The sequence below is a fragment of the Anas platyrhynchos genome, chromosome 26 (genome assembly GCF_047663525.1).
Source record: "Anas platyrhynchos isolate ZD024472 breed Pekin duck chromosome 26, IASCAAS_PekinDuck_T2T, whole genome shotgun sequence".
Lineage (NCBI taxonomy): Eukaryota > Metazoa > Chordata > Aves > Anseriformes > Anatidae > Anas > Anas platyrhynchos.
The window spans coordinates 5,102,889-5,122,207 of NC_092612.1; the positions used below are offsets into that span (position 1 = coordinate 5,102,889).

At 38.8% G+C, this 19,319-nt stretch overlaps 1 non-coding gene and 1 pseudogene across 2 annotated transcripts; one reads left to right on the top strand and one right to left on the bottom strand.

The window, feature by feature from the left end:
- Positions 1 to 12,655, bottom strand: LOC139999534 (serine/threonine-protein kinase RIO2-like; annotated as a pseudogene).
- A 437-nt stretch (positions 12,656 to 13,092) lies between these two features.
- Positions 13,093 to 19,049, top strand: LOC113840457 (uncharacterized). 2 transcript variants are annotated; one of them, XR_011805026.1, is made up of 5 exons: positions 13,093 to 13,229; positions 13,549 to 13,637; positions 16,943 to 17,005; positions 17,549 to 17,666; positions 17,848 to 19,049. It is a non-coding gene; the product is annotated as an uncharacterized protein (transcript). The 2 variants fall into 2 exon arrangements; XR_011805025.1 differs by having other exon boundaries at positions 13,096 to 13,637.
- Positions 19,050 to 19,319: the final 270 nt, after the last annotated feature.

Genomic DNA, 19,319 nt, shown 5'->3' on the forward strand with positions numbered 1-19,319 from the left:
ACCAGAGGAACCAGCGTGATGTTTATTAGTTTCCAAAAATACACGGTATCGTTAAGAACTTTTTCCTCCACTGTATAAAAGGATGCTTGGTTATTAGGTAACTGTTTTAGCTGTATGTACTGTGAGTTTTCTCATGTTCGGTGGCAGCTATGATAAATTATCCCCAGAAACTAGCTGCATCCAAGCTTGACTTAATGTTGTGCATATTTTCTCGACGTTGTTTGGTATAAACGTTTGCCTCTCCTTTCTGTAGTCGTCGCCTCAGAGCAGACTTCTGCTGTTTTGTCAGCTGACGTTTTATCTTCCTTTTCACCAGTTCCTACAAATAAATAAACAATTCAGTATCAGAAGTTTTTGAACATCATTTAGTACTAACATTACCATAATGATACTGTATTCTCAGTACTAACATGAACATGTGGTAGTGAACCTGTCGAGAAGACCACCATGCGCTGAGCAGCTGGTGATCCACACCAGGGTTAACTCGAGTTTGCCCAGGCCTGCCCTGTGCTGTGCTGCCCATACTGTGTGGCCCCAGAACCCCCTGTGGGGCTGCACAAATCCCTTGGCCTGGGGCAAACTCAGCCAGCTTCTTGGGACAGAGGAGCCTGCAGGCAGCTTCCGCCTGGTTCCAGTGATTACCACTGCTCTGTGGTCTTGCCTTTATCTAACAGAGCAGAAAGAAGTTATAATAAGAACTTCACCTCTTCTCAACAGCAGAAATTGAGCAAGCAGAGTTGTTTCTTTGTAAGAAAATCATGTAATTATCTCAACTGAGTGAAAGGGGAGAACCTCTGCTACAGACAAGGTCTACAGTATAGCTATGTGGTTTGGAGTCAGGGTCAGGGCTCTAGCATTTGAAGGGGTGTACGATCACCTGTGCTATTTTTTTTTTCTTTTAGCGTTAGCTCTAATAAAAAGCATCTTAGGTGATATCTTGCAGAGTTTAGGTGCCTTTCATTCAGGAATCATAATGAACCAGTACTTTTCAGTGCAAAACATATGCCTTCAGCAAAAATGATAATGTCCTGTGCTTGGAGATTTGACAAACATCTTGTAAGTAGAAAAAGGACCAAGAGAGTTTGCTCCAGCACAAGGAGAGATCTCCTTGTCCTTATCACAACCCATGAATATTTTTTACATCATCATGTTTTCTCCCCCTTTTTCCACCTGAGGACAGGGCTAAGAGAAGCATGGAGGAGCTGAGGTACCTGCTGGTGCAAAATTACCCCACAATCTAGTAACATTTCTTTTGCATTTACCCCAATTTCTCTTGCCTTGTTTTTTGTTTATGATACTGTCAGCACATTAAGTAGTAAGTTGGTAGTTAAGTCAGGAACCAGAAAGAATTCTTTTGGCACTGTTTAAAAACTGCTGTGACTAATACAACTAAATTATGCAAATACAAGGTAGTCAATAAATCCAGGTACCCAATCCTGATTTCAGTAAGAATGCTGTAGTAATTACATAGTATTCACCTGAATAGTAGTTTCCTAAGCTTTACCACATGCAGGTTGACTATCAAAAATGTGAATAAAAAGAGTAGTATAAGATCTGTCTTTCTTTCCTCGGAAGCTTAGCAGAACTCAGTATTTAAACAAGAGCATTTTGGAAATTAAATCTGTGAATGCTCTTTAAAAATATTCCAGAAGAAATTCCTGAGGAAAGCTGGTAAGAACTAGTTTAAACTGGGCCACTGATGTTTTTCTTCTGTCAGTAAGACAATTGTCATCCTCTGCTTTTTATAGGCAGAGCTCTGAAAGAAGGCTTCTCTACTTCTCCCACTTCAGTGGACAGATGACTTCCTTCACAGTTCATACAAGGCTCGCTAGAAGAAACTTTGCAATACAAATACCAGATATTTTCACTATGCAAAAATGTAAATTCACAAAATACTACTGCTCAACCACAGCATGCAAGTCTCACTAGTCTCTCCATCATCCTAAGCCTGACTGTAAGCAAAATGAATAAACAAATCTATCATTTATTATTTAAATTTTTGCATAGTTTGCATTATTTCCTATAATTAAATTGCAGCAGTCCCTACAAAGATTTGTACAAGCACAACAAGACATTTTATTTTGTCTGGAATAGCTTATTGTCTGTAACTCATAAGGCTTTCTTTTTGGCACAGTCACCCAGCTATGACTGCACCTACTGCTATTACTGCTATTGTTTATACATGCCCATATGAATTCCTTCTGTGTGTTTAATCTGGAAACCTGCTTATGTTTTAATGTGTTTCTTCATTGAGAAAGCTATATAAACAACAGAGAAGTGCTAGAAGCAGTAACAGGCATTGGCTCTAAGCAGCTCAGTGGGTCTTACTGCAGTGTCTTTTGTGTTTTTAGTTTTGCAATCACGTTCTGATGTTACAAATAGCTCATCATGCATATCCTTTCTTTAGTTCTAGTATTCAAAAGTTCAAATAAGATTTAACAATGGGCAGAAACATTTTACTTAGCGTAAGAGCATATAAATGGAAAGATTACACAAAGTAAATTGACACAGGATGTTTATGTGGCTGAATCTCTTGAAAGCTGCTTCTGCTTTTATCTTTCTTTTAGAACAGAATATTAGGTACTTAAATGCCATTTGAATATTTTAACAAGTTCGATGTGTCTGCCTACAGAAAAAACATGTGTTCGCTAAACAATCAGGAAGGTTTCTACAGTGAGTGACCACTGCTACCACCTACTGGTGTACAGAAATATAATTTCAAATAGGGATCTATAGGCGATTCCAAAAGAAATCCTACACATTTAGGTTAGCAAACTGAAAGGGAAAAAATATGTATCGCATGGATCAGAAGCCAGGCGATTCCTAGCATTTATCCTAGCATTTATCCTAGCTCTTCTTTACTTCATTTCATAATTCAAGGCTAATTCTTTTTCTCCTTAATAAGGCACAAGGCCATGTCCTACAGTAAGAACAGGGATGACTAACAAAAGTCTCTCTTTCCTTCACACGAAGTCCTGTAAAAGTCTTACACAACTTGCAAACATGCTGTTCCCTAACACATTTATTTATGCATAAAACTGGCCTTTCTTCCATTTAAAATTTAGACACACTCTTTAAAATGTGATAGAGGTAGCCATACTGGATAGTATACTGAGTAGGGATGAAGAAAGATGTAAAATTCTGCCACAAAGTATTGATTTATGTAATGCTCAAAGTCAAATTCATATTGCCAAAGACACCATGACTACAATGAATTCATATCTATGTTTCAGAAATGTGGTAAGAGATGTGTTAAAAAGACAGATGAAAAAAGGCCAAGTTAAATCTTTACTCACGCATGCAAATTTAAAATACAAAAACATTAATTATGGGCAACAGAATTGATTTCTAGCAACAGAAATGAAATTAAAGTTGCTAATGCCGGAGTAGAGCTTTTGTGAAAGAGCAAAGAACAACACATGAAGTACAGCACTGGATATAATTCACTTGTAAACATGTAGAAAGCATCAGACCTATTTTCTGTGAACATGGAACTACAAACCAAAGATGTACATAGTAGTAATCACTTAAAGACAGTTACTGCTAACTACGTATTTGTAAAAATATCTTCAACAGCTACGTCCTAAGATGGTATCAGAGTAAACTAGACAGTAGCAGTAATAATTACCGGTGGAATGGTTGAACAGCTCCCAACACTGCTGGCTGACGTACTTTTAGTTCTTGTTCTGTGCTCCGCAATATGAACCATACTGTCCTAATTTCTAAAATATGTAAATTAATGTTTTATTCCATTCAGTGAGCATCATGTTTCAGTCATTTTTTTGATATACAATCAAAAGTGCTAGCAGAACATTTGAGTACTACAGAAAGAACATTTACATTTGAAATATTAACACTAGTTCAAAAAACACATTTTATGACAGGAAGGATTATAGTGCAATAGCCACATACATACTACACAAAGTAGTGTAAGAAAAAGAAGCTTCAGAACACTAAAAAGATTAATTCAGATTCTGTACATTGCCTAGGCGTAGAATTTCATGAAAAAGGAAAAATTCAAAAAGAAAACAGGGTATATGAACTTTATATATGCATTCAGGTACATGGGGAGCTTGCAAACTAATAGTTTGAATTTTATATAAAAGAAGGGGTTAGCTTAAAGGTAAGAAGGAATTTCCAAGTGTGTCAGTAAAGGCATTAAAAGCCACATGGTATGACGTTCAGTAAAATATATTTGAATAATATATTCCAAAGAGCTTGTTCTTGCTAATTTCAGCCGAATGAGGGGCAGAGGCTGAGAAAGAGCACTCTAATTATAAACTCACTTGTCAAAGCTACTTAGCAGCAGCAGCGTTTTAATATAAAAAAAAACTTTTACTCACATTATTACTAGAAATAAAGAAAAAAGAAGAAAATTTCACCACACCACTAGACAGTAAATATAAGTATTTACCTGTAAGGTCTCAATTCCTTATTTAAAGTTGACAAGTCAACCAGATCAGGGCATTCATCGTTGTCCTTACCACTGCTGCCCTCTGTCTGATTTTCAGCAGCATTGTCAGGTATTCTTTTGTGCTCAGAAAAACCAAGTGCACAACTCTCTGCATCTTCACTGGACTTCGAAAGCACAGACTGCCCTTCAACCTTTTCTAAGGCTGAACTCAACTCTGACATACTCAGTCCTTGTGAATTTTCACTACTTTCTGTGGCTTCAGCATCTTCACTGTGATAACAAGTCTTCAGAGGTTCTGCTTTCAGAAACCACTTCATATATGAAGTCTGCATTGTTTTCTTTATCTTGGCTGAGGAAGTTGGCGTTACTTTCAGCATCTTCTACAAATTCCCTCTCCTCTGTTGTATGATCATCCTCATCAGAGCACTCTGGGAAAAGCAGCTCATCATCTTCCTGCATTTCCTTTGTATAACCACTGGCAGCAATCTCTATGTCAAGAGAACTCTCTCTCCTGAAAGAAATAGAAGTGAGCTTTCTTTTAATATATCAAATCATTATGCTGTATTTTGGATTAAAAATACTATCAAGTTAGACTATAATTACCATGCTATTAACAAAAAGAGTATACTCCATTGGAACATAGGTAACATAATACAGTGCAGGGCTTTGGGTAGTTAGCAGAATGTAGCCTGACAGAACCAGACTTTCATACAAGATGATTCCATCTTCATAATCAGCACTTACTGAAAGCAAGCAATTTGATTTTAACAAATATAATACTTAAATTATGCTTGTGCAAACAGAACGATGAAGGACATGTTGACACACACACAGACAATTCCCCTTTGAGAAAGGGCTCAGAGTGATATAAAACCCTTTTAACTGAATCAGCTTTGCTCTTAAAATATGTGAGAAAATTGTTTGCTTTTCAAAAGGGACAAGCTACAGTAGGAAAATTTTGAAGATAATATTTGAAGAGGCAGTCACCACATGTACTAGCATTTTGAAAATTAAATTTAAAATTAAAAACTAAGTTAATACTTGATCCCCCAGGACTGTTAAATATGGTTTTAAGAGTCAGAGAAACTAATTCTGCGTCACCGTAACATTTACGGCATTTGGATGTATCTCCTTCCCCTAGCTGCAAGAGGTAAGACAAAGGAGACAGCAGATTTTAAGACGTGCTTCAGTTTTTGGAAACCACTTTTAGTAACTGCCAGTGAAGAAAGTATGGATCCTTTTTACTGTAAGAATGACAAAAATATTTCAAATTGGCTCTTTTTCCCCCTGTTCACTTCTAAAATCATCTCTCAGAGGCATCCATTTTTCTCAGAAAACCAACGTAACTACCATAACATGGGGGAATTACGAGTCAGCTGGCATTTTTTACCTGATATCTTGGAATGATGGGAAGAGCTCACTCTCATAGTTGAAGCGTTTCTTAAAAAACTCCTTAATGCAGTTAACATCCCTGTCAAAATACCTGTTTAAAAAATACAGAATTGTAAAAATGCAATAATCAAGGAAATAAAGTCTACTGGTATGACAAACTTTTACTCTACTTTCTTGCCTTTTATTTGAATATTAATAACCATCAGTGACTCGAAGTGAGAAAGTACACGTGTAGGTATACATACATAAATGCAGATTATTTCTATTCATTTCTTAATTGAAAGAAATAATATTAACTGAGAAGCAATTAATTACACATTTATCCTAAGGAGATTTCTACTCATTCACGAAACAAATTGCATTTGTAATGTATGGTGAAAACAGTAGAAAAAGAATTTGAAGCAGGCTTATGAAAACAAATCATGGTTGACTATTTGTTGTTATCAGCACTTAACTGGTTTATTTTGCATACATCATTTGTACGTACCATTCAGCATTTGGATGTGATGTTGATATCATCTGAGGGAAATCAATCATAGTGACATGATCATCATTATCCAGTATGAGATTAACTTCATTGAAATCCCCATGAATCAAACCATGATTGCCAAGTTTTACAATTAGATCCATTAATTCACTGTAGACAGCAGCAGGGTCTTCGATGTGGTGTACTTGGCATCTGGAAAGTTAAATAAAAAAGAAAATATCCTGAACCCTGAAGGAATTAATTTAAAAATATAGACAAGGCATATGAGTTACATCTGAGAGAATGACAGGGTCACAATTTGAGTCGTAAGGGATCTCCAGAGGTTACTAGTCCAATACTCTGCTCATAGCTATGTCAATTCTGAGATTAGATGAGACTAATCAGAGCTCTACCAATGCGGGCTTGAAAGTTTCCAGGGATGGAAACATACTGTGCAATCTCCACCACACTGCCCTCATGGGGAGAAAGCTTCTCCTATCTCCAGGTTAAATCCCTCGTTTTAACTAAAGCCCTTTGTCTCTTGTACTCCTATCAAACACGATGGTTATGCTGCCTAATTTAAACAATGGATCAGCGAATTTTTATGTCTGGATTGTTTTAGGTAACTTAGGTCTTCTTGTATTCAAATGCCATTCAAATGTCTCACAAAAAAGTGTTTTCAAGACTAAGCTGGGGATAAGGCAAAGCCAAAAAAAAAAAAAAAAAAAAAAGCTTAAAGCACTCCAGAATATACTCCAGCATAAACTCCAGAATAAAAGCAAAGTATATGTTTTGCCCCAAAAGTGCGCAGAATAGACATCACCTTATTTTTACAAGCAGAATAAATAGGCAGCTGTCTTATTATACCAGGAGCTGTCAAGAAGCCGTCATTTACAGCTAATTTGTGATATATTTTGGCCTGAATGCAACACTGTAGTGTTATGAGAACATATCAGTTGCACATACAAACAAAACACAATGGAATTCAAGCAGCTCTGTAATAGGCTGCTGTTGAATATTTTCATATTAACAGCAAAATTAATTGGTGACATTTCTTATAGCCAGAGGTCTGTATCATAAAATATATCATTTGTTCTTTGAATTTGGAAGTCATCTAAACTGGTATCTTCTGAGATGCTGATCACCTGAAATAATTTCTCATCTAGTACAGCATCTCCTTCAGGAAATGCTTAGTTAAAATTGCAGAACTGGGATAGCATGGTAAGCCTCACCTGCAATGCCCACATGTAACTTTAAAGCTTTCTGTCTACAGGACAGATGTGGAACTATTTAACAAAGGCGGGGAAACGGGATAGAATAAAGTCTTCAAAGGCACTTCTTCAATGTAACTCTTCAACTGTATACTTTGGGATTAATTACACTGAACCTTTGTTACTGTACATTATACAGAGTATCAAATAGCTATTTTGCATTCTGCTACGGAAACAAAACAAGCCATTCATTCACATACAAAATTCAACATTTTTTCATGTTTCTGGATGTTGAAAAACTGAAGAAAAGTAATCTTCCTTGAGCAAAAAACAGCGTTCAATGCACACAAATACATAAAATAAAAAATAAAACAAACAAAAAACAAACACCCCCAAAAAAAATCAACACAGAAGTTCTACAATGGCAACTGTACAAGTTGTAATCCTACCTGAATCTTTACCACAACATGGATCATGAACTGGAGCTCAGAACGTGGAGGATACACAACTCAATACTGAATATTTGATATACTGAATATATCAATATTGAATATCATTGAATAGATAACATATAGAACATAAAATTTCTGTGTAGAAAATGGTTGTAGCACTAACCTCTGTATCACATTGCTCCTCTGATGTATTCCGTACTTAAAAAAAAAAAAAAAGTCTATTTCCACCAGTCTTTTTGGACAAAGAGAGTATGTTTTTAGTTTTCCTTCTCTCACCAATTTCTCCAAATATAATGAAGCAGAACCCTAGCCGTTCTGGGCCTGACTTTATTCATGCTTTATTCAGCATGATCAGAACTGACTCACACGATAAGGAAAAACGTCATCCCTGCTGTCTTACTGAACCTATCGTTGCTAGGGTTTCTGTAAAACAGACTTCAAGCTTCCAAACTTATTAAGGGTAGCCATCAAGGAGTTCCATAATAACTGCGTGCCTGTTGTAGTCTACAGGTTTTGGAACAGGAAATCCTCTGTCATACAAAGCCTGGAAAGAGACAACATATTGAAAAAATAAAAGATAACCATTAAGAAAACATTACATACCTGACAAACTACAACTATAAGATAAGCAGTTAAGCACCATTGCGGAAGCAGCATCCTACACATTATTCAACTGCTAACTGTAAAAGTCAAATCATGTGCTTAAGGAGGAAGAGCAATCTGAACTTTCACTACTAACTATGCTTCTGTATTTTCCAGAGTTTAGTTATCCTGCAGGTGGCAGGAAAACACAACGGGATAGAAAAACAGCAGAATCGTATCTGGTCTGTTAGCTTAAGAAACCACCAGCAGATAATTGGGAATAGGGTGTTAGAAAAAGGTTCAACAGTTCTTGTAAATACAGTTTGGCCTGGTCAGGTAATCCACACTCAGTCTCAGTAAGGCAAAAGTTTCTTCTTAAATATTAATATCCAGTATTACACTACATTAAAGATTAACTAAAGGTAGGCCATAGTATTTTGTAGCTCTGTTAGCTTGCTCTAACCATATTTACCAAATCATTCACTTGATTCACAGAATGGCTCAGGTTGGAAGGAACCTTAAAGACCACCTGGTTCCACCCCTTCTGCCATGGGCAGGGACACCTCCACTAGACCAGGCTGCTGAAAGCCCCATCCATCCTGGCCTTGAACACCTCCAGGGATGGGGCATCCACAGCTTCTCTGGGCAGCCTATGCCAGTGCCTCACCATCTTGAGCACAGAATTTCCTCCTAGTATCTAATCTCAATCTACCATTATTTTAATTTAAAACTGTTACTCCTTGTCCTATCACAACACTCCCTGAAAGAGTCCCTCCCCAGCTTACCAGTAGGCCCCCTTAAGTACTGCAGGCTGCTATTAGCATTCCCTTAAGCCTTCTCTTCTCCAAGCTAAATAACCCTGACTCTCAGCTTTTCTTCACAGGAGAGGTGCTTCACCCCTCTGATCACCTTTTGTGGTCCTCCTCTGGGCCCACTCTAACAGCTCCACATACTTCTTGTGCTGGGGGCCCCAAACCTGGATGCAGCACTCCAAGTGGGGCCTCACAAGGGCAGAGCAGAGGGAGACATTCACCTCTCTCCACCTGCTGGCCACTCCTCTGTTGATGCAGCTCAGGAGGCTGCTGGCCTTCAGGTATGCAAACAAATACTTCTGGCTTATGTCAAGCTTTTCATCCACCAGAACATCCAAGTCCTTCTCTGCAGGGCTGCTCTCAGTGTGCTCTCCTCCCAGTTTGAAACTCATCGCTTACAGACCTAACAAATACTCTGTAATTATGTTTGTGGAAGTGATCCAAATTGACAAGACTAAAATACTAGTAGATACTTCACGAATTTTCCCTAGCATATAGTCTTTCCTAAGACAAGGTTAAGTGAAATGGCGATAGTTTATTCACTGCCTTTATTAAGACTCAGATGACTGGACAGCTTCACCTGAAATTTTATGGAAATTGCTTCAGTTCCATACGACTTCCATGGCAAAGTTTGATTTTGTCACTTGAAAGTATACAAAATGCATCAGCACTGTCATTCTCTGAAATGTATACTTTAAGTCCACTAAAAAAAAACAAATAAAAAGCATACATCCTAACATATACTGCAAATATGAAGTGATGAGAAGATAATCTGAGAAGTACATTCCAGACTATTACATCGTTGTTAATATGGTGCAAACAACCACCTACCTTCATGTAGGCAAACTCTTTCATTGCTGCTAGCCGGGATAAATACAGCCATGACATTTTGTGCCTGTGCTTATGGTAGTCACGCTTATTTTTCAGGCTGCGAAAGGAAGTTCTTCCAAGCCTGTGCAATTTCATTGCAAACTGCTGCTCGTCTTCATTTGCAACAATATAAATATCTAGGAGAAAAAACAGCAGCACAGATCTGAGAAATAAATGGTATCTGACAGGTATATAATGCAACAGTGCAGTGAGAAATCGGTTACTTGACTTCTTGTAACTGCTATTTCTGGAATAGCAAAGTCTACTACACTTCTTTTAACAGAAAAGACAACCAAATTTGTATATTATGTATTACAAATCTGAACAAGAAGAAGTCATTGGTGAAGAGATTATGCTGCTCCACTAGTAGAATATCATAGAATCATTACGGTTGGAAAAGACCTCCAAGATCATCTGGTTGAACCATCCATCTGATCTGAAACATATTTCAGACTAGGGGATAAGAAGTAACTTAATGGCACACTAGAAAAGACTTCTCCTGACTGGACAGAAAACTCAAGGTACCTCTTACTTTAAAACAGTGTTAGCAATTGGCTATGTTTCATTTTTACCATTTGTCCCCAATAATCCTCTTTTTTTTTTTTCGTCATTTTTTAATGACAAAAGACATGCTGTGCCAAATTACAATCAACATATGAGCATGAGAAACCAAGATAGCACTCCAATAGTTTGGACTGTATATTACTTTTTTTTTTTTTTTAGGTGGGATGAAACATTTGATGTTAATCTTTTTGACAGAAGGCTTCAAAATTCTTTGCAAGTCACAAGACAACTGTCACCTGTTTGCAAAATACCTTTTAAGGAACCATCCAAGAATTGTACAAAATGGTCAAAGTGGAACAACACTTGTGAAAAAAATCAGATGTAGTCAAGACTCACACAGAACTTGAAGTGACCATAAATTTTGGTGTTTGACAGATTAACTGATATGACTATCCAAAGGTAAATTCACCAAGTTTCCAACAAATTAACAAAAATACAGACCCATTTCTTCTAAAAAAAAAAATTATATACTGAAAACACTTTTTTAAATTACCTGATTCTTTGCCAACACCCATCTGGTTTCCAACAGAACTGATGACTTGCCGGGAAGACAGAGTTCTCAAGGCAAGGTAATCATATCCTGCATTAGTTAACCGATAGCCCTGGACAGCTAGGAAAAAATAAATTACACAACATTTCATTCCATATTATGCATGTGTTTCTTTTAAAAGAAGTTTCATTTTGGTCTCTCTTTTTTTTTTTTCCTGCTTATGGTACACAACACTCAAATAGTATTTTCACTGTTGGCTAGTATCAACCCAACTTGACAGTAAGTTTAAATTCGTGCAAGCCTTTTGAAAACTAACTGGATAAAAAGCAGACATTTTGTTAGCCCCTTGGTAACGCAGGCAGTGACAATGGTTCAAATTGCATAGGATTACTTTGAAAGATGATTACTTAGGAGACACGGCAAGGATTCAGGATTGTTTCAAAGACCTAAACCAAACCTTAATGGTCTGAAAAACGGAGACAAAAAGGAGATGAATTTCATGAAGACTCCCACATTGTGCTTGCAAAGCCAGATGCAAGTGCAAGACTAAAGGAAATCCAACGCTACTAACAGAATGGGACAGAATAAATACTACTTTAGTGATCGTTCCTGACCGGCTGAAGGTATAAGGCTTTTGCAGTCCGCTCCAGTTTGTCTGCTGTAAGACTGTAACACATTTGGGCTGATCCCTATGTGAACTTAAATACTACCTTAGCTAACAATTATTTATTTTATCCACGAATTTGGACGAACGAATCCATGAATCTCAGAAATCACCAACACCATTTGTTGCTGAAGGAGTTCACATTCCCCAGCTAGCCCCAAGGCGAGACGGGGCTCACAAACGCCCCGGACACCCGAATGACCAAGCTACCGCACTTCTGTGGCGCTGAAGAACCGGGAGGAGGCTCCCAGCGCAGGCCCCACACTCACTTTTGGTCCGCTCGTAGGCCAGGAGCTTGTGCTTGGCCAGCTCCCGCAGCACCTTGTTGCAGCCGCCGTGCTTCAGGCTGGCGATGGGCGCCACCAGGCTGCCAGGCACGATCTCGTGGTTCTTCATGCCCATCTCCACCTGCCGGGGGGCGAGAGGGAACGGTCGGCGGCATCAGCGGGGAGGGGACGGGAGGGGAGGGGGGGGAGCTGCGCCTTCCCTTCCCTTCCCTTCCCTTCCCTTCCCTTCCCTTCCCTTCCCTTCCCTTCCCTTCCCTTCCCTTCCCTTCCCTTCCCTTCCCTTCCCTTCCCCTGTCCCCGTCCCGTCCCGTCTCACCGCGGTGAGCACCCTGAAGTGCTGCCCGCTGAGGTACCGCAGCACGGCCATGTTCAGCTTCCCCATGGCGGCCGCGCCCGCACCCCCCTCACAGGCCTGGCCGGCCTCACGCGGACGCACCGCGCATGCGCACGCCCCCCTCTCCCCTACCTCGCCCTACCGGCGGAGCCTGTTTTGGGTCCTGGCAGCTACATAGAGACGCGTGTCCTCCGATGTATCTTCGCATACCGAGCCGGTAGCAAAGTCACTTACAATTCAAAATAGAGAAAAAACAAGCCTCTACGAATCGAGACAGAATAAGCCTTAAGGTGATGGCTTAACCCCTCGCTCTACTCTAAAAGAGTTAATGGGGTTGCATGTGTATCTGCCCAGACCGATCCAGTGGGAACACCACCCACGGCACCAGACACCCAGAGCGCTGCCCCCGGCTTCAACTGTGCATGCGCGGCCACCGCCCACGGCCATGAGGGTGTGGGGGGGGGGGGGGGGGGGGTGGAGGCTCCCAGTGCGCATGCGCCTGGCAGCCCCGCTCGGTGCGCACGCAGAGGGCAGTGGGGCGGGGCGGGGCGGTTCCAGACCCGGGGGTTGCGGGTTCGAGTGCCGGGGCGGACATGTTTCTTCGCCGTGACACCCCGTTATTGCCATAACTAATACCGGGGCCCAAAGAGGCAGAAATACAGCTGCAGCCATCCCATCCGTGTGTGGTTAGGTAGCAATACCTGGGAACAAATCATGTCTAACCTGCGGTGTGATGTTGCTCACGGAGGCTGGTTTTCCATTATATGTTATCACGGTTACCTCTGTCTGCACCGGTTAACGCGAAAACGCCCAGCAATGTTTCTCAGGCGCTCAAATTTTGCTCGAATTTTGCAAATTTTAGCTGACAGAGCTGCAGCTCGCGAAACGCTGCCTCTGGGGGGCGGCAGTGTTTTAGAGATGAAACTGAAGTGTTTTTTGGTGGTGGTTCCTTCCCCCTCCGTCCTGCAAGATGGCATGGCAGAGAAATTATTTTCTGGTTTCTCATGTAGGTCCTCGTGTAGTCCTTCTTACAAGCTGCCTATATGGACTAGTCTATAAAGTATTTCTGCTAGAAACATGAGGAATATGTGACTGCAACGTGAGTATCCAAATGAGGTAACTCCATGCAAAAAAAGGGGATGTTAACTCCCTGTATAATCAGCTAATTAAGAGGCTGGCTGTTTCAATATATGCATAATATAGTGGACAGTAAGGCTATCCAGAATTTAATTCTTGGCTCTTAAGGCATCTGGAAAGTTGAATTTGTGAAATCAGATCTTAAATTTCAGCATGAACAGACGAACAGTTCAAACAAACAAACAAAAAAGCAAAAAACAAAATGTGATCTTAAAGTCAGAAGTTTAACCATGAAACTTCTCTAGAAGTCTGTACTGATGTAACTGTTAATAAGCACTGTAAAAAATACTGTTATTTTTGACTGGTCAGTATACTTCTAAGGACCTGGCTGACATCATGAAGAATACACATAAGTACATTCAATTTTTTGTATTTTTAAGCATTATAGGTTTCACCCATTTTATATGCATGCATGTATATGTGTATGTACATGAATGATCATTGTGGTGTCAGAAAAAACTCAGTGTTTATAAAGTTTTTCTAATGAATAGCAGAATCCATGCCAAGTGTACAAATGCTGCACATTCTCTTCTGCAAGGAGTTTTATAAATCCCCAAAAGCTGTAGGTTAGTGTAAGGTTTGAACAGTGCAGTTCATATAGTGGGCTCTTTCATAGTAGTTTTAGGAAACTACTGTTCTCAAGATAGATATGAATGCTTAGCAGTTTTATTGCTTCAGGTGTTCCGTTTCAAATGAAAATTAGTAATAAACCTAAAGGGAATAGATTGTGGGAGCGTTAAAGTTTATAGTTTAGGTAATTGCTAAGGTGTCTGAATTAGTAAAAAAAAAAAAAAAAAAAAAAAAGTAATTGCTGTATGTATAAAGAGCCCACAGTGGTGGCTCTATGTTACCTACATGTTTATATCTGGAATTTTAGATCAGCATTTGGCACTTGTCAAGGAAGTGTTTAGTCACTTCATGAGCCTTAGTTGGTGGTCAGACAGCTCCGTTTGCATTGGAGTTGAGGCTTGTCTGATACGTGTGAGGTCTAGCTGGGGTCTATTCCCCCATCGTAGCTGAAAACAGCCTCCAAAAGGCTGTAAAGCAGGGTAGTGGATATTTTTAGAGTGGATAACATGGGAACCTTTCAGCTTTAATTCAGTGATACAGAATATTTAACACTTAAGTCTTTCCTAAAATACTTACTAATTCAGCTTTTCAGATTCTTTTATTTGTTAAAAACTATAGGGCTTGCAAAGCACACCATTATTTTAATGCTCATGTTGAGCAGTATGTAAAGCTTAGTGCTTGTGCAGTACATTAGTGAGGTTTCTTTCCACACATGCAGGCTTCTCAGCTCTGCCTCATCGTGGTGGTACTGCTCTCAGTAGTAGGGATAAACATAAAGTCTGAAAGGTTGGCTCGTTTGCTAAGCTAGTTAAGTTTCTTATGTTTGGTGAGAGACTTCCAACAAGTTCTATAGACAGTAGTGTGTTTTTTAGACATTAAACATTTAACATTAAAGGCAGGTAACAGCCCCTTCCTGCAGACTGAGTGGTGCTAACTTAAGGTGTGTGGCAGTCAGAGGTGGGTACAAGTTGATGCCATGTGGTAAAATTGTATACATATATATGCCATTGGCAGTTCTTCTGACTGGTTACTAAGGTTCTGTAAGCCAAATTCTATAATCATCAATCATCTGTTGTTTGCATATGTCTTAAGGAGGGCAGTCATTTTTCTTTGTCATTGTGATAACTGCTTAGTTTTCAAAAAAGGAAGGAAAGACAGAGAGCTTTATTATTATTATTATTATTATTATTTGAATTTGAATTGCTGTCCAGCCAGAGACATGGGTGCAGAGGGAGTTTGTCTGTCAGATGCCATTTAGAGAGCTCTGGTACATAAATTAGAGTGGAGAGATCAGAATGAGCCTTGATACTACTTCATTTATTTGATCACAGTGTGGGGAGAATTGAGACTTTGAAGCCAGTTTCTATGTGTTCAGATGGAGAATAAAACCATGAGAAGAAAAAGAGTAGAGCTCTCTCCTGGGCATAGAAAACTGGCAGGCTGTGACAAAGCGAGAGCTCTCAAAACCTTCCTATCAAACCTCAAACTTGGACCTGTCATTTTCTGGATGGCCAGTTTCCTGCCAGCCCACCTATTAGGTCATTAGAGATTGGAGGTATGTCCCTTCTAGGCCCTGGGTAGACTACCAGAGGGGCAGTGTCTAGCATCAAATGAACGTAGCTGCTCATTTTTGAAGCAGTAAGGACCTAGTGTCAGAAACTGGTTTTGTTATTTGAGCCAGGTTCTACTGACTGCATATGATTGACTCCAAGCCTGGACAGATATTCTCTCCACTTGAATACGTCTTTTACCAGAGCATAACAATCACTTAACAATCAATTAACAATCGACCTCATCGCAGTCTACAACTTCCTAGTAAGGGGGTGTCGAGAGGCAGGAGACCTTTTCTCCATTAACACCAGCGACAGGACCCGCGGGAACGGGGTTAAGCTGAGGCAGGGGAAGTTTAGGCTTGACATCAGGAGGGGGTTCTTCACAGAGAGGGTGGTTGCACACTGGAACAGGCTCCCCAGGGAAGTGGTCACTGCACCGAGCCTGACTGAATTTAAGAAGAGATTGGACTGTGCACTTAGTCACATGGGCTGAACTTTTGGGTAGACCTGTGCGGTGTCAAGAGTTGGACTTGATGATCCTTAAGGGTCCCTTCCAACTCAGGATATTCTATGATTCTATGAATTTACGCTGACATACTTCTCAATTTTTATGTTTTTCCACCTGTAGATTGCATCTCACTGTAGGTTGCATTTTAGTCTCCTAATTTATTCCCTGATTTTTATTTTTATTTTTGTACCACCTCATTAGTGAATGTAGAAGAAAATGCATACTAGCTGGGCTGCATCCGGAAGTGCAAACCAAAGTGCTAGAGATAGCATGAATGTAGGAAAAACACACTTTATTGTCTTAATGAAGAAAAATAAGCTTTAAACTGACTTTAAATATGTCATAAGACTTCATGGTATTAGAAAACATGCTAAAACAGGCTGAAAAAACTATTATGAATCTCTCGTTTTCCAATACATTCTTAGACCAAATCCTTTGAGATTCAGAGCTATTGTCCTCACTTTAATGTGACCTTCTTTAATGCAACCTTATAATACCTTGAATATACATCTCTATGAGCCTGTGATAATATTAAACAATCATAAAGTCAATTGTTTTATAACTATTACATTATGAATTCTTTGTGTTTGTGGTACACTGAAAATTTGTTCATTGATCTTTTGCTTAATTCTACAGATACTTTTCTTACTACAGCCTGCATACAGAATGTTCTTTAAATGAGCACAGAATGTGCTTCAGGTAATTTAAAGGCTTCCTGGCTATCTTAAAAATTATATTGATTTTCACCTTGAATATTCACCTGTCCTTTATTTTTAGAGATATACAGGGAATGTGGGAGGGGAAGTGCGCCTTTTCCCCTTTTTTTTTTGTCACTCAGCACAAGGACAGTTATTGCCCAGCAATAACAGTATGTTCCATTTAGAGTCCAAAGCACTAATATCATTACTTTTTCTCTAGCTTTGATGTAAAAAAGATCCTGATTGTGGTTACAGAATCATAATCCTTCAGTATTTATTTTGAGGAGCTGTGAAGCCAACTTTTAACTGCCTTTGTATTCTACAGCTTTTTGTTTACAGCCTTTCTTCCTCTCTTTTTTCAATCTTATTTTTAGAAAAAATATAATAATGTTGCTGATAAGAGAAATGTAGCAGTCTTTCAGGCAAGTAAGAATAACCAGTATTAAACAAAAGGTAGAAAATCAGAAAACTATTGGCTAAAAGCTGCTATCTTGAAATGAGACTTGTTTGTTTTCAATAAGTAATTTTCTTATTTCTCTTCAAGAATGAAAGATTCTCAGTGAAAGCTAGTAGTTAAAATTAATATCCACTTGATGTGAAAATGGAACAAACATCAGAAGGACCAAGCATTTTGCTTGGCTAAAGAAAGTGCAGTTCTCAAGGTAGGATAATAATTCTAAGTGAAAAATTTTCGTTTTTAAATACTTTTAATATTTCACTTTTAGAATTTGCATTTGCTTTCAAAAAGCAAATGTGGTTGGATTAGAAGGGTGTAAACTTGTACGTTCTAGTTTATTTTTAAAAGTGTTAACTTATGATTTTTTTATTTTTATTTTTTAACAGAGGAGGAATTTATCTACGTTGGGAATTTGTTAATAGATAATTGATGTATACAATGGATATGCATATACCATTTGGATTTTTTTTCTACTGTAGCTTCACGCAATTTTTGGCATTGTAATCTTTCAAGATGTCAATGCTTCTTTATACATTTCATGCGCTTATATGTAAAGTATGTTTAAATAAGCCACTGTTTTCAGTAGATCCTGCTTTTTCAGTGAAACTCTCGTTTTGAATATTGTGGTTGTCAGAATTCTGAAGCAGCAATGCAATAAAAGAAGTTGTATAAGATCTTTTATATACAGAAACCTAGATGTACACTTTGCATATATGTACAAGTGCTTTTCTCTGGTTACAGTGTTTGCAGTCTAGTGCTAGTAATCTTTACTATGAAAGGACTTTCTATTTTTAATCCTTTAGATAATTTTTCTTTATAAAGAAATATAATTAAAAGTGACTTTATTGCGAACAGTTTTGAAGTGCTGAAATTACACATGCTGCCTATTTTTCAAAGCCTGTTACTGCTAATGAGTTTTTTATCATTATTCTGCAAAGAATGGTGATGTTATGAATTGGTATGTTATATTGTCAACAAGCATTGTTTTTGAAGAAAAGGTTTGAAGATATTCAAAACTATCACTGTTGCAACAAATCTATTGCTTTCTTTTAAATAGTTGCGCCATCCATTACAGTCCTTTGAATTCTGACAGTAATTCAGGCAAACAGGAGGAACCAAAGACCAGATGATGCTTGTGTAGCAGGCATTTTTCTGTTCATTGCCAAGTGCACAGTTCACTGTTCGGTCACCTGTGTCGGCTGGTTTAGTGCCTTTAATGCAGTTCTCTGCATGCTCCCTATTCTATAAAGCTTACTTGGGGACTTCAGACATGGCCTGTCTTATTATTCCCTAAGGAAGGGTAAGGCCTTTACTGTCCAGCTGGAAGGATCACTAATTAGAGCCCTTGCTTTGGCACAGAGTGTGTCAAGCCTGCAAGCCTTCCTGCTGGGATCAATGGCATTCATGTTTGCTTTCATGAATGCACAATGGACAGGGATCTTGGCAAAGAACTGCCTATTCAGCTTGTGCTGAGAAGCTGAGTCTTCACAACATTTTAAAGTAATTGTAGAGGTAGAAAGGGAGCTATAAGAATACACCCTTATTATTCTGCTCAAAAAAAAAAAAAAAAAAAAAGAAGAAAAGTATTCTCTCTGACGAGAATCCAATCCGCAGTCAAAACCCAGCATATATTTTTGCCCACATAATGCTCGTAAAGAAATTTAGAGTCATTACTCCTCTATGCTTGCAACTTTCTGAGAATTTAGGATACATTTCTATTTTAACCATCTATAAAAATTTAAAACTTACCTTGCAGTAAATGCAAACTCTGTAAGCAATATGATTAATTCAGACTATGTGTGAGGTGTTGCCATTAATAAATAATGGTTATTGGCAGGGCAAATGCTTCATTTAATTC